At 38.1% G+C, this 14603-nt stretch overlaps 1 protein-coding gene across 2 annotated transcripts in view; it reads left to right on the top strand.

Moving 5' to 3' along the window:
* CPXM2 (carboxypeptidase X, M14 family member 2) overlaps positions 1-14603 on the top strand; it is a 123339-nt gene that overhangs the window by 38109 nt on the left and 70627 nt on the right. The window lies entirely within an intron of this gene.

Below are 14603 nucleotides of genomic sequence, written 5' to 3'. Positions count from 1 at the left end.
GAAGATGATCCTGGACCTCGGAAAAAGAATGGAGGCAAAGATCGTGAAGATGCAAGAAATGTTTAACAAAGACCTAGAAGAATTACAAACGAGATGAACAATACAATAACTGAAATGAAAACTACACTAGAAGGAATCAATAGCAGAATAACTGAGGCAGAAGAATGGATAAGTGACCTGGAAGACAGAATGGTGGAATTCACTGCTGTGGAACAGAATAAGGAAAAAAGAATGAAGAGAAATGAAGACAGCCTAAGAAACCTCTGGGACAACATAAAACACAACAACATTCACATTATAGTGGTTCCAGAAGGAGAAGAGAGAGAGAAAGGACCAGAGAAAATATTTGAAGAGATTATAGTTGAAAACTTCTCTAACATGGGAAAAGAAATAGCCACCCAAGTCCAGGAAGCGCAGCGAGTCCCATTCAGGATAAACCCAAGGAGAAACACGCCGAGACACATAGTAATCAAATTGGCAAAAATTAAAGCCAAAGAAAAATTATTGAAAGCAGCAAGGGAAAAATGACAAATAACATGCAAGGGAACTCCCATAAGGTTAACAGCTGATTTCTCAGCAGAAACTCTGCAAGCCAGAAGGGAGTGGCATGATATACTTAAAGTGATGAAAGGGAAGAATGTACAACCAAGATTACTCTACCCAGCAAGGATCTCATTCAGATTCAATGGAGAAATCAAAAGCTTTACAGACAAGCAAAAGCTAAGAGAATTCAGCACCACCAAACCAGCTCTGCAACAAATGCTAAAGGAACTTCTCTAAGTGGGAAACACAAGAGAAGAAAAGGACCTGCAAAAACAAACCCAAAACAATTAAGAAAATGGTCATAGGAACATAAATATCGATAATTACCTTAAACGTGAATGGATTAAATGCTCCAACCAAAAGACACAGGCTTGCTGAATGGATACAAAAGCAAGACCCATATATATGCTGTCTACAAGAGTCCCACTTCAGACCTAGGGACACATACAGACTGAAAGTGAGGGGATGGAAAAAGATATTCCATGCAAATGGAAATCAAAAGAAAGCTGGAGTAGCAATACTACAGATAAAATAGACTTTAAATCAGATAAAATAGACTTTAAAATAAAGAATGTTACAAGAGACAAACTGTCACTGCAGATGACATGATACTATACATAGGGAATCCTAAAAATGCCACCAGAATACTACTAGAGCCAATCAATGAATTTGGTAAAGTTGCAGGATACAAAATTAATGCACAGAAATCTCTTGCATTCCTATACACTAAAGATGAAAAGTCTGAAAGAGAGATTAAGGAAACATTCGCATTTACCATTGCAACAAAAAGAATAAAATACCTAGGGATAAACCTACCTAAGGAGACAAAAGACCTTTTGTCTTTTGTATGTATGCAGAAAACTATAAGACACTGATAAAATAAATTAAAGATGATACAAACAGGTGGAGAGATATACCATGTTCCTGGATTGGAAGAATCAATATTGTGAAAATGACTATACTACCCAAAGCAATCTACAGATTCAATGCAATCCCTGTCAAATTACCAATGGCATTTTTTATGGAACTAGAACAAAATATCTTAAAATTTGTATGGAGACACAAAAGACCCCGAATAGCCAAAGCACTCTTGAGGGAAAAAAACGGAGTGGGAGGAATCAGACTCCCTGACTTCAGACTATACTACAAAGCTACAGTAATCAAGACAATATGGTACTGGCACAAAAACAGAAACATAGATCAATGGAACAAGATAGAAAGCCCAGAGATAAACCCAATAGTTGGTCAACTATTCTATGACAAAAGAGGCAAGCATATACAATGGAGAAAAGACAGTCTCTTCAATAAGTGGTGCTGGGAAAACTGGACAGCTACATGTAAAGGAATGAAATTAGAACACTCCCTAACACCACACACAAAAATAAACCCAAAATGGATTTGAGACCTAAATGTAAGACCGGACACTATAAAACTCTTAGAGGAAAACATAGGAAGAACACTCTTTGACATAAATCACAGCAAGATCTTTTTTGATCCACCTCCTAGAGTTATGGAAATAAAACCAAAAATAAACAAATGGGACCTAATGAAACTTTAAAGATTTTGCACAGCAAAGGAAACCATAAACCATAAACCATAAACAAGACGAAAAGACAACCCTCAGAATGGGAGAAAATATTTGCAAACAAATCAACGGACAAAGGATTAATCTCCAAAATGTATAAACAGCTCATGCAGCTCAATGTTAAAGAAACAAACAACCCAATTCAAAAATGGGCAGAAGACCTAAATAGACATTTCTCCAAAGAAGACATACAGATGGCCAGGAAGCACATGAAAAGCTGCTCAACATCAGTAATTATTAGAGAAATGCAAATCAAAACTACAATGAGGTATCACCTCACACCAGTTAGAATGGGCATCATCAGAAAATCTACAAACAACAAATGCTGGAGAGGGTGTGGAGAAAAGGGAACCCTCTTGCACTGTTGGTGGGAATGTAAATTGATACAGCCACTATGGAGAACAGTATGAACGTTCCTTAAAAAACTAAAAATAGAATTACCATATGATCCAGTAATCCTACTACTGGGCATATACCCAGAGAAAACCATAATTCAAAAAGAGTCATGTACCACAATGTTCATTGCAGCTCTATTTACAATATCCAGGTCATGGAAGCAACCTAAATGCACATTGACAGATGAATGGGTAAAGAAGAAGTGGTACATGTATACAATGGAATATTATTCAGCCATAAAAAGGAACGAAATTGGGTCATTTGTTGAGACGTGGATGGGTCTAGAGACTGTCATACAGGGTGAAGTAAGTCAGAAGGAGAAAAACAAATATCGTATATTAACGGATGTATGTGGAACCTAGAAAAATGGTACAGGTGAACCGGTTTGCAGGGCAGAAGTTGAGACACAGATGTAGAGAAAAAAACGTATGGACACCAAGGGGGGAAAGCTGCGGGGGGGTAGGGATGGTGGTGTGATGAATTGGGTGATTGGGATTGACATGTATACACTAATGTGTATAAAATTGATGACTAATAAGAACCTGCTGTATAAAAAAATAAAATAAAATTCAAAAATTCAAAAAAAAGAAAAAGGACAATATCAGGTGTGGGCAAAGATGTGGAGCAATAGAAATTTTTATACAGTGCTGGGATTGTGAAATAGCACAGCCACTTTGGGAATCTCTTTGGCAGTATCTGCTGAAGCTCAACATTCTCATACCTGTTAATCTAACAAATTCACTCTTATGCCTAAAAGAAATGCATTCATATGTGTACAAATGACATGTACAGGTAGGTTCATAGCATTATTATTCATGATACCCCCAAATAGTAATAATCCACATGTCCATCACCACTACAATGGATAAGTCATTTGTATAGGCACACAGTGGAATACTATACAACAGTGAAAAGGAGTAAGTTACTGTTACCTGCAGTAATATGGATGAATCTCACAGATTTCATATTGAGTGGAAGAAGCCAGGCACAAAAGAGTAGCTACAGAAAGTTTCATTTATATAAAATGAGAAAACAGGAAAACCAATCCAGGAAACCCAGGGCATCAGCAGTGAAAGCACAAGGTCCTAACCACTGGACCACCAGGGAATTCCCTAATAGATTTTACTTTTAAATGTTTTTAATTTCATACTCTAGATGTTTATTGGTTTCCTTAGCCAGTGCAAGAAAATTTTTAAAAATTGGTTTGGGGTTTACAAAATGGCTTCAAAAACAATGATTGTTTCTTTTTAACCAACTTTACTGGTGACTAAGGCCTGAACTAGCAGGGAGCTCTGCTAATTTGCAGAAGGATCAGCTGATTTGCACCCAGGTAATTTTATGGGTTTATCACAGAGGTTTACTGAAGGTAGGTATTCAGACCACGTTATGGCCTTTTATGGGAGATTAGTTACTTACCTATAATAATCAGATGTCACATCTAACATTTTTAGGTAACCACTGCCTCCAAAGGAGCTAACTCGTCGGTAACTATGACGTTTCAGCCTCTGCTTCTAATATTTTTTTCTCAAAAGTATTTAAAAATAACTATTACTTTTTTCTGTTTTTGTCCAAATAGCACTAGGCTATTTTGCAAAGTGGCAGGCAGCTGTTTTAATTATCCTGGAATCACTAACTAGTTACATTCACTTGGATATAACTTTTTAATTTGCTTCCAGATGTTTCTGTATAGAGGCAGCCCATGATCATGAAATATGTACAATGGAGATCAATGATTTCACAGCAGCAGAGTGACTTTGAGATTCGCAGTCTTCTATATGTGCCATAAAGCAAAGCATTTTGCATAACGCCTAGAACATAGTAGGTGCTGCGTAGACACCTGGATAATTAAAGAATAATTTTATTTTATTTATTTATTTTTAAACATCTTTATTGGAGTATAATTGCTTTACAATAGTGTGTTAGTTTCTGCTGTATAACAAAGTGAATCAGCTATACATATACATATATCCCCATATCCCTTCCCTCTTGTGTCTCCCTCCCACCCTCCCTATCCCACCCCTCTAGGTGGTCACAAAGCACGGAGCTGATCCCCCTGTGCTATGCAGCTGCTTCCCACTAGCTATTTTACATTTTGTAGTGTATATATGTCCATGCCACTCTCTTACTTTGTCCCAGCTTATCCTTCCCCCTCCCCATGTCCTCAAGTCCATTCTCTACCTCTCGGTCTTTATTTCTGTCCTGCCCCTAGGTTCATCAGGACCTTTTTTTTTTTTTTTTTTTAGATTCCATATATATATGTTAGCATATGGTATTTGTTTTTCTCTTTCTGATTTACTTCACTCTGTATGACAGACTCTAGGTCCATCCACCTCACTACAAATAACTCAATTTCGTTTCTTTTTATGGCTGAGTAATATTACATTGTATATATGTGTCACATCTCCTTTATCCATTCATCTATCGATGGACATGTAGGTTGCTTCCATGTCCTGGCTATTGTAAATAGAGCTGCAATGAACATTGTGGTACATGACTCTTTTTGAATTATGGTTTTCTCAGGGTATATGCCCAATAGTGGGATTGCTGGGTCGTATGGTAGTTCAGTTCTATTTTTAGTTTTTTAAGGAACGTCCATACTGTTCTCCATAGTGGCTGTATCAATTTACATTCCCACCAACAGTGCAAGAGGGTTCCCTTTTCTCCACACCCTCTCCAACATTTATTGTTTGTAGATTTTTTTGTTGATGGCCATTCTGACTGGTGTGAGGTGATACCTTATTGTAGTTTTGATTTGCATTTCTCTAATGATTAGTGATGTTGAGCATCCTTTCATGTGTTTGCTGTAATCTGTATATTTTCTTTGGAGAAATGTCTGTTTAGGTCTTCTGCCCATTTTTGGATTGGGTTGTTTGTTTCTCTGATATTGAGCTGCATGAGCTGCTTGTATATTTTGGAGATTAATCCTTTGTCAGTTGCTTTGCTTGCAAATATTTTCTCCCATTCTGAGGGTTGTCTTTTCATCTTGTTTATGGTTTCATTTGCTGTGCAAAAGCTTTTAAGTTTCATTAGATCCCATTTGTTTATTTTTGTTTTTATTTCCATTTCTCTAGGAGGTGGGTCAAAAAGGATCTTGCTGTGATTTATGTCATAGAGTGTTCTGCCTATGTTTTCCTCTAAGAGTTTGATGATGTCTGGCCTTACCATTTAGGTCTTTAATCCATTTTGAGTTTATTTTTGTGTGTGGTGTTAGGAAGTGTTCTAATTTCATTCTTTTACGTGTAGCTGTCCAGTTTTCCCAGCACCACTTATTAAAGAGGCTGTTTTTTCTCAATTGTGTGTTCTTGCCTCCTTTATCAAAGATAAGGTGACCATACATGAGTGGGTTTATCTCTGGGCTTTCTATCTTGTTCCATTGATCTATATTTCTGTTTTTGTGCCAGTACCATACTGTCTTGATTACTGTAGCTTTGTAGTATAGTTTGAAGTCCAGGAACCTGAATCCTCCAGCTCCATTTTTCTTTCTCAAGATTGCTTTCACTATTCAAGGTCTTTTGTGTTTTTATACAAATTGTGCAATTTTTTCTTCTAGTTCTGTGAAAAATGCCATTGGTAGTTTTATAGGGATTGCATTGAATCTGTAGATTGCTTTGGGTAGTATAGTCATTTTCACAATGTTGATTCTTCCAATCCAAGAACATGGTATATCTCTCCATCTGTTTGTATCATCTTTAATTTATTTCATCAGTGTCTTATAGTTTTCTGCACACAGGTCTTTTGTCTCCTTAGGTAGGTTTATTCCTAGGTATTTTATTCTTTTTGTTGCAATGGTAAATGGGAGTGTTTTCTTAATTTCTCTTTCAGATTTTTCATCATTAGTGTATAAGAATGCAAGAGATTTCTGTGTATTAATTTTGTATCCTGCTACTTTACCAAATTCATTGATTAACTCTAGTAGTTTTCTGGTAGCATCTTTAGGATCCTCTATGTATAGCATCATGTCATCTGCAAACAGTGACAGTTTTACTTCTTTTCATATTTGGATTCCTTTTATTTCTTTTTCTTCTCCTATTGCCGTGGCTAAAACTTCCCAAACTATGTTGAATAATAGTGGTGAGAGTGGACAACCTTGTCTTGTTCCTGATCTTAGAGGAAATGGTTTCAGTTTTTCACCATTGGGAAAGATGTTGGCTGTGGTTTTGTCATATATGGCCTTTATTATGTTGAGGACGGTTCCCGCTATGCCTGCTTTCTGGAGAGATTTTATCATAAATGGGTGTTGAGTTTTGTCAAAAGCTTTTTCTCCACCTATTGAGATGATCATATGGCTTTTCTCCTTCAATTTGTTAATATACTGTATCACACTGATTGATTTGTGTATATTGAAGGATCCTTGCATTCCTGGGATAAACCCCACTTGATCATGGTGTATGATCCTTTTAATGTGCTTTGTTTGCTAGTATTTTGTTGAGGATTTTTGCATCTATGTTCATCAGTGATATTGGCCTGTAGTTTTCTCTTCTTTTTGTGACATCTTTGTCTGGTTTTGGTATCAGGATGATGGTGGCCTCATAGATGAGTTTGGGAGTGTTCCTCCCTCTGCTGTATTGTGGAAGAGTTTGAGAAGAACAGTTGTTAGCTCTTCTCTAAATGGTTGATAAAATTTGCATGTGAAGGCATCTGGTCCTGGGCTTTTGTTTGTTGGAAGATTTTTAATCACAGTTTCAGTTTCAGTGCTTGTGATTGGTCTGCTTATATTTTCTATTTCTTCCTGGTCCAGTCTTGGAGCGTTGTGCTTTTCTAATAGTTTGTCCATTTCTTTCAGGTTGTCCATTTTATTGGCATATAGTTGCTTGTAGTCATCTCTCATGATCCTGTGTATTTCTTCAGTGTAGCTGTTACTTCTCCTTTTTCATTTCTAATTCTGTTGATTTGAGTCTTCTCCCTTTTTTTCTTGATGAATCTGGCTAATGGTTTATCAATTTTGTTTATGTTCTCAAAGAACCAGCTCTTAGTTTTATTGATCTTTGCTATTGTTTTGTTCATTTCTTTTTCATTTATTTCTGATCTGATCTTTATGATTTCCTTCCTTCTGCTAACTTTGGGGTTTTTTTTTTGTTGTTCTTCTTCTTTCTCTAATTGCTTTAGGTGTAAGTTTAGGTTGTTTATTTGGGATTTTTCTTGCTTCTTGAGGTAGGATTCTATTGCTATAAGCTTCCCTCTTAGAACTGCTTTTGCTGCATCCCGTATGTTTTGGGTCATCGCTTTTTCATTGACATTTGTTTTTAGGTATTTTTTGATTTCCTCTTTCATTTCTTCAGTGATCTGTTGGTTATTTAGTAGAGTATTGTTTAGCCTCCATGTGTTTGTATTTTCTAAATTTTTTTCCTGTAATTGATATGTATTCTTATAGTGTTGTGGTTGGAAAAGATACTTGATACGATTTCAATTTTCTTAAATTTACCAAGGCTTGATTTGTGACCCAAAATAGGGTCTATCCTGGAGAATTTTCCATGAGCACTTGAGAAGAAAATGTATTCTGTTGTTTTTGAATGGAATGTCCTGTAAATATCAATTAAGTCCATGTAGTCTAATGTGTCATTTAAAGCTTGTATTTCCTTATTTATTTTCATTTTGGATGATCTGTCCATTGGTGACAGTGGGGTGTTAAAGTCCCCTACTATGATTGTGTTACTGTCGATTTCCCCTTTTATGGCTGTTAGCATTTGCCTTATGTATTGAGGTGCTCCTATGTTGGGTGCATAAATATTTACAATTGTTATATCTTCTTCTCTGATTGAACCCTTGATCACTATGTAGTGTCTTTCTTTGTGTCTTGTAATAGTCTTTATTTTAAAGTCTATTTTGTCTGATATGACAATTGCTACTCCAGATATTTTTTTGTTTCCATTTGCATGGACTATCTTTTTCCATCCCCTCACTTTCAGTCTGTATGTGTCCCTAGGTCTGAAGTGGGTCTCTTGTAGACAGCATACATATGGGTCTTGTTTTTGTTTCCATTCAGCCAGTCTGTGTCTTTTGGTTAGAGCATTTAATCCATTTACATTTAAGGTAATTATCGATATGTATGTTCCTATGACCATTTTCTTAATTGTTTTGGGTTTGTTTTGTAGGTCTTTTCCTTCTCTTGTATTTCCTGCCTAGGGGAGTTCCTGTAGCATTTGTTGTAAAGCTGGTTTGGTGGTGCTGAATTGTCTTAATTTTTGCTTGTCTGTAAAGGTTTTAATTTCTCCGTCAAATCTGGATGAGATCCTTGCTGGGTAGAGTAATCTTGGTTATAGGTTTTTCCCTTTCATCACTTTAAATATGTCCTGCCACTCCCTTCTGGCTTGCAGAGTTTCTGCTGAAAGATCAGCTGTTAACCTTATGGGAATTCCCTTGTATGTTATTTGTTGCTTTTCCCTCACTGCTTTTAATATTTTTCCTTTGTATTTAATTTTTGGTAGTTTGATTAATATGTGTCTTGGTGTGTTTCTCCTTGGATTTATCCTGTAGGGGACCCTCTGCACTTGCTCGACTTGATTGATTATTTCCTTTCCCACGTTAGGGAAGTGTTCAACTATGATCTCTTCAAATATTTTCTCAGACCGTTTCTTTTTCTCTCCTTTTTCTGGGACCCCTAAAATGGTGCATTTAATGTTGTCCCAGAGGTCTCTGTGACTGTCCTCAATTGTTTTCATTCTTTTTTCTTTATTCTGCTCTGTGGTAGTTATTTCCACTGTTTTATCTTCCAGGTCACTTATCCGTTCTTCTGCCTCAGTTATTCTGCTATTGATTCCTTCTAGAGTATTTTTAATTTCATTTATTTTGTTGTTCATCATTGTTTGCTCTTTAGTTCTTCTAGGTCCTTGTTAAACGTTTCTTGTATTTTCTCCATTCTACTAACAAGATTCTGGATCATCTTTACTGTCATTACTCTGAACTCTTTTTCAGGTAGACTGCCTATTTCCTCTTCATGTGTTTGGTCTGGTGGGTTTTTACCTTGTTCCTTCATCTGCTGCATATTTCTCTGTCTTCTCATTTTGTTTATCTTACTTTGTTTGGGGTCTCCTTTTTGCAGGCTGCAGGTTTGTAGTTTCTTTTGTTTTTGGTGTCTGCCCTCAGTGGGTGAGGTTGGTTCAGTGGCTTGTGTAGGTTTCCTGTTGGAGGGGACTGGTGCCTGTGTTCTGGTGGGTGGGTCTGGATCTTGTCTTTCTGGTGGGCAGGGCCATGTCCGGCGGTGTGTTTTGGGGTGTCTGTGAACTTAGTATGATTTTAGGCAGCCTCTCTGCTTATGGGTGGGGCTGTGTTCCTGTCTTGCTAGTTGTTTGGCATGGGACATCCAACAGTGGTGCTTGTTGGCCGTTGGGTAGAGCTGGGTCTTAGCATTGAGATGGAGATCTCTGGGAGAGCTCTCAGTGATTGATATTATGTAGGGCTGGGAGGCCTCTGGTGGTTAAATGTCCTGAACTCGGCTCTCCCACCTCGGAGGCTCAGGCTTGACACCAGGCGAGAGCACCAAGACCTTGTCAGCCACATGGCAGGTAAGTGGGGATTTTCTTGCCTTTTGGGAAGTCTGAGGCCTTCTGCCAGCGTTCAGTAGGTGTTCTGTAGGAGTTGTTCACATGTAGATGTATTTTTGCTGTATTTGTAGAGAGGAAGGTGATCTCTACGTCTTACTTCTCTGCCATCTTGAAGGTCCCCCTGCAATAGGAGACTCCACTGAAGACACCAACCTCCGCACAAGCTAGAGGTGCAGAGGCATTTTTTTCAGAGGGTTTGCAGCTTGCCTTTTTTTTTTTCTTTTCTTTGTGCTTCGTCTAGTTTCATTGGCACTTCAGATCAGAGTGCCTAGTCAAGAATAATTTTAAAAGTAGGTTGTATATCGGTTATTATTTATATCTGTGTATCTCCTTTCCTTTCCTCATTAAAATTAAAATTTATTTTAATCAGTTTTATGAGCAAGTAGTTAAAGAAATCAAAGCATTAAAGGATTATAACAAACAATAGAATGGTGGTTGCCACGGGCTGAGCAGGAGGGGAAATGGGGAGATGTAGGTTAAAGGGTATACATTTTCAGTTATAAGAAGAATAAGTTCAAAGGATGTAACATATAGCATGGTGATTATAGTTAATAATACAGTATTGTATAATACTTGAAAGTTATTGAGAGTTAAATCTTAAGCATTCTCACCGCACAGACAAAAAAGTGAGTTAACACCAGAGGTGATGGCTGCATTAATTATCTTGATCTTGGTAATCATTCCATAATGTATATGCATATCAAATCATCATGTTGTACACTTTAAATATATACAATTGTATCTGTCAGTTATTCCTAGTAAAGTTGTAAAAAACAAAAACAAAACAGTAGTTCCTGTTGAGGCATTCCACGTTCCACCCCACCCCCTGACTGCCCCTGAATGCTGTGAATGGGGCAACTACTTCCAACTCTTTTAAATTGTTTCTTTGGACATTTAAATCTTGATTTCTAAATAATATGCACATATTGATATGTACTGGTTTATATAAATTTGGGACTTTATCTTTTGAATTCTTATTACGGAAGATGAGAATTTCAGCTCATTTTTAAAATCACTCCTTTACCCCTCTTTAATCTTTCCAGTCAAGTCGCATCTCAGATTTTGGATAAATTTACATTTGAGGTTTTCATTGTTATGACTATAAATATTGCTTACTATTGAGCCAAGAATTATTGTAGTTTTGAGCCAAGAAATCGTTTCTTTTATCTAATTTCTTGACAACTTTTTGTTTTCCTGGAACTGCTCATGTTTTTAAAAACATCTCCCCACACCCTGCAATAGTCTGGGTCTGTAAAATACCCTTCAGTATAACTTTCTGTAAGGTCAGATCTGTTCAATGATGTTCAGTCTGACTTTTGTTTTTTTTGTGTTTCTGTAGACATTCTTTCAGGATCCCTTTGACCTGCTGTATTCTGAATAGGTTGCTTTCTGGGTCTTTTACATCACTAGTATCTCGGGACTTCTTCACCATCATTCTGAGAAGTCCCTCCTATGTCGGAACCCTTTTTTTCTGGGTCTGATATCTTCCTCTTTTTGGTGTTCTGCCTCATTTTTGTGGAGCACATCCTACAGTAGCGGACATTTTACTGATACCATTTTTGGCATTCTGGTGTAATTTGGTGACATCTCTGGGGCTGGTACCTCCTCTTTCATTGAATTCTCCCAGATGCTTGCTTTATAAATGTATAATTGATTTTGCAGAGGTGGCTGTCATTTCCCAAAGACTCAGCTTCAGGAAGGGCTCTTCAATCTCCTGACACCTTATTACGTTTAATTGACTGTCTGGGGTGCTCAGGAAGAACTGAGATTGGCAGCAGAAGCAAACTATTCAGACTGGCAAAAACGGGAACTGTGAATTGAATGTCAGGTACCAGTCAGTAGACTTTGGCGAATGACCCGAGGACAGCTGCTCCAAGCTTTCGTGGTCCTGTAGGGATGAACACCCTGGGCTGTGGGGCAGCTCTTTCTTACCTGCTTAGCCCATAAGCTGGCATTCTTAAGCTCTGCATGATTGACATTTTGGGACGGGCAGCTCTTTGTGAGGTGCTGCTGTCCTGTGCATTGTAGAATGTTTAGCAGCATCCCTGGCTTCCATCTGTTAGTTGCCAGTTGCACACACCTCCCCGAGTTGTGACAGCCAAAAATGACTGCAAATATTGCCAGATATCCCTCGGAGGGGGCAACGTGGACTCCTGTTAAGAACTTTAGACAGTGGGCCTCCTCTTTTCTCAGATTTTATAACTCTATTCTGGATATTTGAGGTTATAGAAAATGTGACACCAATGAACTGGAATAGTATTGCAATTCCCGGGAATTTTGTACAGTGTGAAATCATTCTTAAAACACCCATATTTCCATGATTTACCAAATATTCATTGTTTTAGGCGTACTGATACCTAGCATTTACTGAGTGTTCAATTCTTTTTGAGCCCATGCTTCTAAGTGCCAGGCCCTGTTGAAAGCACAGGCAGCATCCTGTCACTTGAACAGATGGGGAAACTGAGGCACAGAAGAGCATTTAGGCAAATTGCCTGAATTAATGCAGTATGAAAGTTGCAGAACTGGGATTCACACCCAGAAAGGACTTCAGAGCACAAGCTCTTAATCAACGCACTGTGCAGTGGGTGATTTTGAGATGCCAAGACCAAGACACAAGCACCGTGAGGGGACTTCAGTCCATCTGCCTGTTCTGAGCTCCAGGAAGGCAGGACGGCCCGTGTTGTCTACCTTTGTATTTCTGTTGCGGGGGCCACTACTTGGCATATAGCAAAGACAAGGTGAAGGTTAATTTTAATAAATTAAGCTATTCTAAGCACCAGTCTCATGGGCAGTTTATGAGAAAAGAGGAACCACAACAAAAACGGAGTGTGTATTATGGTTTCTTGAAAGAAGACGAATTGTGATATTGTAGGTCGCTAATGGGTTTCAGGCCTCCTCCACTGGGGGGATAAGTGCCTTAGATGAAGAAAGGGAGCAATTGTGTAATTATAGCCTTCAGGCTGGGATGGTGATCTCCCTGTTGACTGGTAATGTTGGGAGATGAGAGGCTATACTTAAGAGTTGTCATCGCTTTAACAAAATGCACTGAAGCACAGGTAGGACCATTAACACACACTTGCAAAATTTAGCTTTTCTTTGATGGCTCTAGAAGGCAGAACCTTGCAGCACCTCTAGGTCCTTATTGCAGACACCCTGTGTACCATCAGACATGGAGGTGCTGGCTCACTGAGAGCTTGGGTCTCTGGAGAATGTAGACCAACAGTTTTTTAATTCACCTTCATTTGACATGGTAGTGCTTTTAGAAGACCATGATATGTTAGCATTCTGACATTCCCTCAAAGCTGTTTCAAGATTGTTTCAGGAATGGACTGGGAATGCATATGCTGTGTTGGTCCTGATACAAGGCTTATGTTAGCTGGTGCAGTGATGGATGAGCTCCACTAATGGGACCCTTAGCCAAGCTGTTCCTCTGCTATAGCTGAGCTCTGAGCTTCCCATCAGTGTTGGCCATTACAAGTAAGAATTTGAGCTGAAGAGTACTCAGAGGTAGGGAAGATAGACTGGCTTATCATTCTTACCTGTTGACTGTCACTCAGCTTCTTTTCATCTGATTTTGCACTTGTGAAATAACCATAGGAAAATGGGATTCATGCAGAGAAGATCTTAGTAAATTAGAAAGGTTCACCTGGCTCACTTGTCTTTTTTTTTTTTTTTTTTTTTTTAAGGTCAGGGCATTGTCTCTTCACATGGTAATAATACAGGGAAAATTCCAGAACAGAAACTTCACATACTTTGTAAATTCAGATCAAGGGAATCTTTGGTAGTAGTAGTAGCTGACACTCAGACACATCAAATGACTTAAATGCTAATAAATAAATTTTCACTAGATAAACTTAACCTTCAACTCCAAGTTCAAATATCATCTCTGACTTGGGACTTCCTGTCCGTGGTCTCCCCCAGACCAAGTTAGCTGTGCTAGGCTTGAGTGTTCCCATAGCAGTTTGCTCCTATTCCCGAAATAACACATTCCCTATTATGTTCTAATTCATCTATTTTCATGTCTTTCTTCCTGCCTGGATCCTGAGATTCTAGGAGGGGATGATTCACCTTTGTACCCCCAGCACCTGGCATGTGTAGGCTGGTATGTAGGAGACGGTCTATGTCTGTTGGATGAATGAGTAATAGAACTCATTAAATTTCATCTTTTGCACTGGGCAAGAGGAGGACTTATCATATTGGAATATTTCCAGCTTGTTAATAATAAGCAACTCCTTTTTATGATTTAGAATAAGGAGTTCAGGGCACAATGACTTTTTTTTTTTTTTTCCAATTCCTCATTCTCTTCTATTCCTCCCAACCCCCTTCCTCAAAATCTCATAGAAAATTTTGTCTTAATTTTCTTCTCTCCTGGGTCTTTTTGAAGAACACCCCTCTCTTTTTTTTTCCTTTTTAAATTGACGTATAGTTGATTTACAGTGTTGTGTTAGTTTCAGGTGTACAGCAAAGCTATTCAGATATACACACACACACACACACACACACACACGTGTACATGTATATATGTATATTCTTCTTCA

The sequence above is a fragment of the Delphinapterus leucas genome, chromosome 16, assembly GCF_059928025.1.
Source record: "Delphinapterus leucas isolate spDelLeu-1000000601 "Yukka" chromosome 16, BTC_Dleu_Yukka2, whole genome shotgun sequence".
In the NCBI taxonomy this organism is placed as follows: Eukaryota; Metazoa; Chordata; class Mammalia; order Artiodactyla; family Monodontidae; genus Delphinapterus; species Delphinapterus leucas.
The sequence above is the reverse complement of the archived record's forward strand: the minus strand, read 5'-3'. Positions and strand labels throughout refer to the sequence as shown.